This window comes from Tubulanus polymorphus, chromosome 2 (assembly GCF_964204645.1).
Source record: "Tubulanus polymorphus chromosome 2, tnTubPoly1.2, whole genome shotgun sequence".
Classification (NCBI taxonomy): Eukaryota; Metazoa; Nemertea; class Palaeonemertea; order Tubulaniformes; family Tubulanidae; genus Tubulanus; species Tubulanus polymorphus.
This window is the reverse complement of record NC_134026.1, coordinates 11,361,099-11,371,680: the sequence shown is the minus strand read 5'-3', so window position 1 is coordinate 11,371,680 and position 10,582 is coordinate 11,361,099.

Below are 10,582 nucleotides of genomic sequence, written 5' to 3'. Positions count from 1 at the left end.
ATTAAAGAATAATAAAGGTTCAAAATTATTACTGAGGTTTCAATTTCCATATGAATATAAATTTATAAAATAACTCTTTATATATCTATGTATCTAATACGTATTAAATACGTATTAGATACGTATTAAATACATTAATACTTAAAACTCCCTTTTTAAAATAAATATTATTCATACAATTTGCAACCAATTTATTTTTATTTTTTCAACTAATATATGAATAAGTTTGAAAATAATAAAGGTTATTTAATATTACTGAGGTTTCAATATAAATTTAAAAAAAATATAATTTAAGGTATTTTCAAATAATACGTATTAAATACGTATTAGATACATAAATACTTAAAACCCCGGTTTTTATTTACTATTATTTTATACAATTTTCAACCTTTATTACTTTTTGAGTGTTAGATAATTACTTTCTAAATCACTTTCATCATCACTCTCCAATTCATCATCAAACCCTAACAATTTGTTCAAATTCTCTACCATATCTTCATCAATAATTGGTTTATTGATATACTTATTAGTCATCTCAACTATATCTTTATTTTCTGATTTCAGTTTCATAGAATCTTTATTATCAATGCGCTTTCCTGTAACTATATTTTCATTGTCATCTTTCTTAGTGTTTGACCTTAATATTGTATTTACAATGCTTGATTCTAATATTTTTTTAGCAGCAGGTAAATCTAATTCATCATTACTAGGTTCCTTAGATAAAAATTCACCTAATAAATCTTTATATAAATCTACTTTTTTATTTGAAACAAACTTTGTAACATAATTAAATGGGCGTTCTATAAATTCTCTTATACCAACACGATCTATTACGTTAATAATATGTGAATTTGTATTCATATGATTATTCCAATTTGATGGAGCGTTTGAAAATTCACTTTTACAATAATCACAATAATTCCTATTTTCACTAATATTTAATATTATTTCATTATTAGATGTAGAAGGTATTACATTATTAGATGTAGAAGGTATTACATTATTAGATGTAGAAGGTATTACATTATTAGATGTAGAAGGTATTACATTATTATCAATTACATTACTTAAATTATCAACAACACCACTTTTATTATTATCGATTTCTATTAGTTTAGTTTTATAAATTTTGAAAATAGGATCAAATATCAAAGCTATATTACAAGGTATTACATAATATAAGCCATTATTATTTTCATGTGTATCGATGTATGGAATATGGTTATATACTTTACCTCCTTCCATTTATTATATAAATTTTTATTAAAGTTCAAATTCTAATACATAACACTATTTAATTGAGAATTTACAATATTTAATTGCGCGTCAGATATAATATAAATGTGCATTTTAAGATTTTTGATTCCTTTATTCTTTGTCATGAATAATTGTATTCCATCTTTAGTGTTCTGTAGTTTTTTCCAGAACCATGTAATGAATTATCCTCTGTTGTTCTAAAATCTAACCATAATGCATATTTATTACCTGTATAATAATCAATTTGATTAATATTACAATTTTCAGATGATTTCACTTTTTCATTCATAAAATGTTTTCTAATTTCTGGCCATTGATCTATCATTCTCATTCCTTGACAAAATATTTTATTTGCTATTCCTTCGATAGTTATTTCTACTTTTGTTATTTCAGGATTATAATAATTATCAACATTTATTGCACCATTAGTATATGTTGCAATGGTAAAAAATATTAATATACCTTTAATAGATCTTCTTGGGAAGTTAATATTCTCATTAATTATTTCATCATTTGCATTAATAGTTACAGTTTTGAATTTATCAATATAATCATATAATAATGAAAATCCTTGATTGTATTGAGTTTGAATTATACTTGAAATATTTTCATCAGTTACTGTATCATATTCTAAACATATATTCGATAATTTATAACCCATATCTTTATTAACGCTAGGTATTACAATTTCATTAACAGGAGCAAATGTTATTTCGAATATAACATCTTGAATTGCGTATTTATATAAAGGTGCATTATTATTTATCAATTCAAAGTCTAATGGAATTTTATATTTGCTTCCATATATACTTTTTATCAATTTATCTAAAGCATTAGTTAATATTGCGCTATTAGCTTCTGATCTTAATTTATTTTGGTTTTCTGATTGGATTCCTTGAAATATCATATTATTTCTATTTTCTTTAGTTAACCATAAATCTTTATAATGCACAAATAAATTATAATCTTCTAATGAGAAAACTGTTTCTGGACCAATCTTTATAGTTAATTTTTTAATCAAATATCTTCCAACATTATCGACAACATAATTATTATTATTACCGGTTACTTTTATATCGGCTGATAAATAAATACTATTTGGAACATAAAAAGTATTTTGTGTTAATCGAGGAATTCAAACATATAAAGTTTCATCAGGATTAATATTAGAAGGGTTATGAGTTATTATATGATAGCATAGATAATAGCATAATAGATAATAGATAATAGCATTAGATATTCTATGATTCTTAGAAGGATTGATATAACTCCCACTCATTTATTTAACAAAAAATTTAATTATTTATTTTTTATCATGTTTACTTGATATCTTTTGATATCATATTCACTAACCCAAAAATAATAGCACTTACAACTGTAATTAAAAAATAAAATAATATGTTCAGCCGCAAAGTTAATAATGTTTCCTGCAGATTTCAATATAAAACCAACAATTGATGCAATAACTCCGGGCAATGCTGCAGCAGATTTTTTAGATAGTTCCCATAAATATTTTGCTAATTTCTTTAAACCATCCTTAACTTTATCTTGTATAGAATTATTATCATTCGGGGGTTTATCCGGTTTATTGGGAGTAGGAGTAGATTTTAATGAATTTGATATAGCTAAACCTATTGTTGTAAATAACATAATTACAGCTGTTAGAATTGAAAGAATTGTTATTCCTTCTAATTTAAATAATAATTTTATTCTATCTTTCAATTATATTTCAGAATTTGGTTTTATCAACAAATCTTTAAAAATAACTTTTAATCTATTAATATTATAATCATATGATTTTAATAATAATTTAATTTCTTCTTTTTGTAATTCTATGTTATATGCTAGTAATAGGGGTAATGGGCTTTCAGGCCAAAGGTCGAACGATCGAGCTCATTAAAAAACAAAACATTAAAAGTAATTTAAAACTTTAATATATTTTCATAACCGTGTGCATTTTATATTATAACTAAATATTTATTCTAAGATATCAATAATTTGAATTTTAGATGTATATTGTATTAAATCAATTGGTCGCTCCACTTCGCTACCGCTCCGCTCCACGACCAATTGATTTATTTACAGTACACAAATTCATATAATCAAATATATTATAATAATAATTATTATTCTATTATTCAACTGAAATACACACGGTTATGAAAATATATTATAGTTTTAAATTACTTTTAATATTCTTTTTCAATGATCTCGACCATTCAACCTTTAACCTGAAAGCCCATTACCCCTATTACTCTTAAAATAATCATGTACATGAATAACATTTAAATTGACAGATTATTCAATATAAAAGTATATATTTACAACATTATTTCAATATTCATATTTGTGTGAGTTAGATTTTTAAACATTAAAAGTGTTAGTAAAGTCTGATTGAAATAATACATAATATAAATCATTGAACTTCTAAAATCAATTTAAAAAAAAAAATTTAGTATTAAAATGGAAGCAAATAAGTACTACTGTCCAACATGTAATATCAATATAGATAAATCCCAAAAATCAAGACACAATAAAACTAAAACACATTTAGAGAATAAATTGAAATTAGAATATGAAGATGATATATTAGAAACTAAATTAGATGAATTAAAGAATGAAAAAGAAACATACAAATGTGATACATGTAATCAATCATTCAGTGATAAAAGATATTATAATGAACATTTAAAATCTAAAAGTCATATTAGAAATAAGAATAATGATATTTTAGGTGAAGATTATTTTGATAAAGATAATGATAAGAAACAGAACACAATTAAAAGCATACTGTCAGAACATAAAACTGTAACTCATGAAGAATTATCAAATTATCAAAAAAGAATTAAACCTGAAAATCATATTCATACAGAAAAGTTAATGGTAACTCAAGAAGATAAATATAATTATGTAGTACATTATAGAATGTTAAAGTTTTATCTAAAACAAGGAATGATCCTAAAAAAAGTGCATAGTTATATTTCATTTAGTCAATCTAAGTGGTTAGAAAAATATAGATTTTAATACCAAACAGAGAACTGAAGCTAAAACTGATTTTGAGAAAGATTTCTTCAAACTAATGAACAATGCATTCTATGGTAAGACTTGTGAAAATATTAGAAATAGAAATGATATTGAGTTAGTTAGTAATGGTAAAAGAATTAGACATTTACAATCATATCCTAAGTTCATTGGTAACAGAATATTTGATGAAAATTTAGCTGCAGTTAAGATGAGAAGAACATCAATGAAATTTAATAAACCAATCTATGTTGGCGCGTCAGTTTTAGAATTATCAAAATTACTAATGTATGAATTCTATTATAATGTATTACAACCACTTTTTGGAGAAAAACATATAGAAATATTATATTTTGATACCGATTCTTACATATTAAAGATAAAAACTGATAACATAACTGATGATTTAAAAACATTAAAACATCATTTTGATTTCAGTAATTATCCTAAAAATCATGAATTGTTTAGCAATGATAATAAAAAAGTTCCTGGTAAATTCAAAGATGAATTAGGCGGTGAAGAAATGATTGAATTCATTGGTATTAGATCTAAAATGTATTCATATAAAACTGAAGAACATGAAGCTAAAAAGTTAAAAGGAATAACCAAAAGTGTAGTAGAAAAGAATATTCATTTCAAAGATTACATCAATTGTATATTCAATGAAGAAGTTAGAAAACATAAGATGAGATGTTTAAGATCTGAAGATCATGAAATGTTTATTGAAGAAATTGAAAAGGTTAGTTTGAATCCATTTGATGATAAAAGATATATTTTAGATGATGGAATTCATACAGTTGCTTATGGTTGTAATTTAGATGAGTACTTAAAATTTAAAAGAGAAGAAACAAAAGAGAACGAGATAATGAAAAGAATTCTAACGTGTTAATTAAATTTTAATAAAATATGTTATTAAAATGGAGAGTAAACAAACACACAGTGAGAACAACAAATTATTTCTAGATAGAATTAAAGATATAAAAAATGTAAAATCTGTAGATTATAAATTCAAAAAGTTAACAGAATTAACAATTCATAAGAAATATTTAATTACAAATATTGATACAGTTACTAATAACTATGGAGATAAATTAGTTATACACTTAGAATATGAAGGATTAAAAGGAAATACATATAAATTCAGAACATATTTACAGGATAGATTTCATAGATTATCAAGTGAAGATCTAGAAGAATTATGTTCTGGTGATTTCTATTTCGTATACAAAGGTAAGAATGAAAAAGGGCATCATGAAATAGATTTCGAATAAAATATGTAAAAATAAATGGCGGAATTAAAAGAATACAGAATATTTGTTGATTCAAGAAAACTTACAAATTATAAATCACATAATTTATTAGTTCAATTAGATAGAGAATTTAAGAATTGTGTTGATTTAAAATTAGTAAATATAAGTTTATGTAATTCTTTTTTATAATATATCGGATAAAACTATTGAACATAGAGCCTTTTTAATTTTTGATTAAGGTAAAAATGAATGGTCCTAGATATATTTAAAACCGGGGTTATATAATTTTGATACATTAGCACAAGAAATTAATAGAAAAGCCTGGCACAAATTAGGTAGTAGTTCTGGGTTTAGTATTAGATTTTTAAAAAGTAATAGTTCTGATATAATAAAGATAAGGTTGTCTAATAGTGAAAAACATAAATTTATGGTAAAAAAACCTATAGCTTAACTATTAGGAATTCTTCCAAATATTGATGCTGTTACACCAAACTTAATACCTTACACACATTTTTATATTTATTGCAATTTAATCGATCCTACAAAAACATTCGAAGCAACTAAAGATATAACTTGTAATTCTGGTTTACTAAACATTTTACCATTGAAGAATGTTAAAGAATTTGGAACGCAAATAAATTATAATTTAACAGAATGTGATTTCAAACCATGCATTCCTCGTTTTAATAATTTTAGATTAGAAATTAGAAATCATAATGGATACTTAATTGATTTAAATAATTTCCCTGTAATTTATGAATTAGTTATAAGATGTAAAGAGTAATTTTTTTCACTATATAAATGAATATAACTGTTGGACCGAGTATATGTTTTGGGTTTGATTTTAAACATGGTAAAGAAATAAGAATTGAACTAAATGATGTAATTACTGATATAAAAAGTAAATCATTTAACAATGCATCAATGATTAATAAAGAAAATTATAATATAGGAAAAGTAATTGATTTAATTAAATCACCTTTAGAATATTATGAATTAAATGAAGATGGAATGATTGATGATATTAAAAACATATTAACAAAAATATATGATAATCATAAAAGTAGTAATGAAATAAATGTTGAATTAATCATAAATAAGGTAACTAAATATTTTGATGATAGTAATTTTTTTGATAAATAAATGAGTGATAATAAGTGGATAATAACTGGATTATATAATGGAGCATTACTATCAGTTGGAACTGTTGGTTATTCAATGGTATTAAAAAAAGTATTCAAAATGGGAAGTGTTAATGTTGATAGATTTGATATAAATGATATTTTAAAATTAACATTAGCAGTTACTTTATCTAATTTAACTATTGATTATTTAGAAAAACAAAAATATATTCCTCCCATATAAATGCATAATTATTTTACTAAATAAATGGCTTTTGCAGTTATAACTATTATAGGATCGGCAATTGTTAACGCTTTAGCATTTACTGGTGGCGGTTATTTATTTAAACATATTGATAAAAATGGTTCATTAACAGAACAAAAAAGACATAACTTAGCATTAGAGAAATACAAATAAAGCAGCGGAAGAATTAGAGAAAAGAGACAAAACTATATGGATTATATTAACAAGGAATTATATGATCAGAAGATTTCACATAGAGATTTTCAATCAGTTGATGATGCAATGAGTTTATATAACGCAGTAACAAATAAAAGAAAAATTACATCTATACAAACCTAAATTATCAGATTATTATACCCCAAGTAATGAACAGAAGAAATATGAAATAATATGGATTTTAGGTGGAACAGTTATTGTTATATTTGTTGCTTATAAGTTTACTAATTAGTAATTTTTTTTGCTAAATAAATGGATGATAAAGTTGATAATATTGATATTATTCCTCATGATATAAATAAAACTAAATTGAAAATATATTTAGAAAAACAAATATTAGAATTTGAAAATGATTTAAAGTTAAAAAGAAAAAATATTTAAAAAGTAAAATTATATATTATTTGATTATAAGTGGTTCGGTTACAATTAGTTCTGTAATAACATTTCTAGCAATATTCAGTCCATTAACACCTTTAGCTATATCAATTGGTGTATTAGGATTAAGTTCAAGTGTTTTAACTGGTATAAGTTCAAAATTAAATATAAAAAGTAATAAAGAAAAAATTAAAACTAATATAAAAGAAATTAATAAATTAAAGAATACACTAGATTATATAATAAGTTTAAATGGCCATATAACAGTTGAAGAACAAGATAAATTATTAAAAGAATTGATAAATTATTAATTTTTTAGTTATATAAATGGCAGATAGTTTTCCAAAAGCTTTCCAATATAATAAATCAATAAAATATAATATTCCTGCAATAGATTTTAATAAAGATATTTCATATAGAAATTAAGTTTTAGATTCATTAATTGATTTATATATTTATGTTACTGAAAGTAATAATTTTCATGTAAAGATGGAAAATATATTTCATGTGTATACAATTAATTTTAAAAATTTAAATGAGGCAAAACAATGGTTATTAAAATCTAATATGAAGTATTGGCAGAACCAATTAAATTTTGCTGTTTATTGTGCAACAACAGGATGTGGAATTAGTTGGAATGATCATTTAAACAAACCAAGTTTACCATTAATGTTATCACTTTTTAGATTTCATACTTATTTTCAAATAAAATTAATATTAGATGAATTAGAATGTCCTTTACCAGGTTCAAAATATTTTAAAGAATTGAATAATAATATTAATTTTTCTAAGTTTTATAAAATATGTAATGAATTTAATATTAATTCAAATAAAGATTTTAGATCAAAAATTGGAACAATGGGTGGATTAGGAATATTGTATACTAAAGAATTTGGAAAAATAATGACAAATTCAGATATAAGAACACTAAATTGGAATGAATTACCAAAATATTATAATAATATACAACAACAAAATAATAATGGTTGGGTTAATTTCATTTTAGAAAATAGTGAAGGTTTTACTAAAGCTGGTATACAAAGAATAAATCAATCTATTAGAACTTATTTGATATGTATTTTAAGTGCGCAAGTTGAAACAAGATCCCCAATAATTGGAAATGATAACACTTCATTCGATGCGCAGAAACAATGCAAAGTATTATTTGAAGATTCAATTCATAATGATAAAAATAGATCGATTCCAGAAAACATTGTAAGATATCAAAATTATTTAGATAAATCACATATTAGATTAAATTATTGTATAGGCCCTAATCTATTCATTATTTCTAATGATTTAGTATTAAAGATGGGAAATATAATTGGTTATAATAATCTAATTAAAACTGCGACAATAAATAATTCATTTGGATTGAATGATATAAATAAAAAGATTATCACTGCTCCAAAATTAATGGAAGGTGAAAAAAATAAAAAACACATTCAATCAACTGAAACTAAAACTAATAATATTAAATTAAATAATGATTCTAAAATAAAAGATTACAATACATCAGAAAATATTAAAACTGATATTATTCAACATGATATAATTAAACTAAATGATGATAATAAATCCCATGAAAATACTAAATTAGCTTTAACTTGTATAGGAATTGTAATCGGAGGAATATTATATTTTTAATTTTAATTTTTTATTTTGTAAATGGATGTAAAAGGTGGAGAAGATTATGAAATTGGAGAAATGGGAAATAATAATGAAGGATATATTGATGATGATTATATGACTGCTGATACTAATATTGATGATGGTAATGAATCAGCATATAATTCTAATTTAGCAGAAAGTGGTACTAAAGCCCCATCTTCAGATGAATTTGATAGAAGAACTAGATCGAGAATACCTATTGAAAATGAAAATCCAGGTTTATTAAAGGAAAATTTAGAATATAATGAATGTATTTATAATTTCAAACATGTATTTGTAGAATCTGGATATAATATAAATGCCAGAGGCGCCAGACTTTTAGTACAAGATTTAAAGTTTTTAGATGGTGAATTTTATTATCGTGAGAAAGATAAATCGGATTATTATATTAATATCTCTAATAAAAAAGAAGAAAAAATAGTAGCAAAATCAACTTTGCTTAAGTCTGACTCATTACTATCTAGAATTAAGAGAATAAGAAATAGTAATGAAATAGAAGATGTAACACAAGAAGAAATAAATCAAAATAAAAGAGTATTTAAACAAAGAATTAATGAATTATTTGAAACAATCAAAAATTATTTAGAAACAGAAACAACTTCTGAACAGAATATAACTTCCAAAACTAGTAAACTTAAATCAAATAAAGTTCCAATTGAAAAACTTTTACCAAATGGATTACTTGATGCAACAGATCAAGAATTAAAAGATTTAGATATATTTTCTGATAAAGCAATAAGAGAAATTATTAGTATAAGAAATGAAGCTGATAAAATTGCGCATGATAAAAGTATAAGAGATTTAAAAATTAGAACTTTAGAAGATGAATTATTTAAATCAAGAAAAGAATCTGAACAACTAAAATTAGACAGAGATAATAAAGTAATTGAAGAAATCGAATTTAAAAAAAGAAATGCGTATTTAGAAAAAGAAAAAGATGATTTAGAATATAACATAGAATTACAAAAAGAAGAAATTAAATTATTATTAAAATCATATGATTATAATATAAATAGATTCAAAGTTATTTTTAAAGATTTGTTGATGAAACCAGATTCTGAAATATCATTGAAAGATAGAATAAAATTGTTATTTAAATTAGAAGGAATAACAATTCTTTCAATTCTAACAGCTGTAACTATGTTATTTACAACAATAGGTTTAGCTATATCGAATTCACTGAAATCTACTCCTACTCCCAATAAACCAGATAAACCTCCAGATAATAATTCTATACAAGATAAAGTTAAAGATGGTTTAAAGAAATAAGCAAAATATTTATGGGAACTATCTAACAAATCTGCTGCAGCTTTACCAGAAATTATTGCATCAATTGTTGGTTTTATATTGAAATCTGCAGGAAACGTTATTAACTTTGCTGCTGAACATATTATTTTATTTTTAATTACAGTTGTAAGTGCTATTAT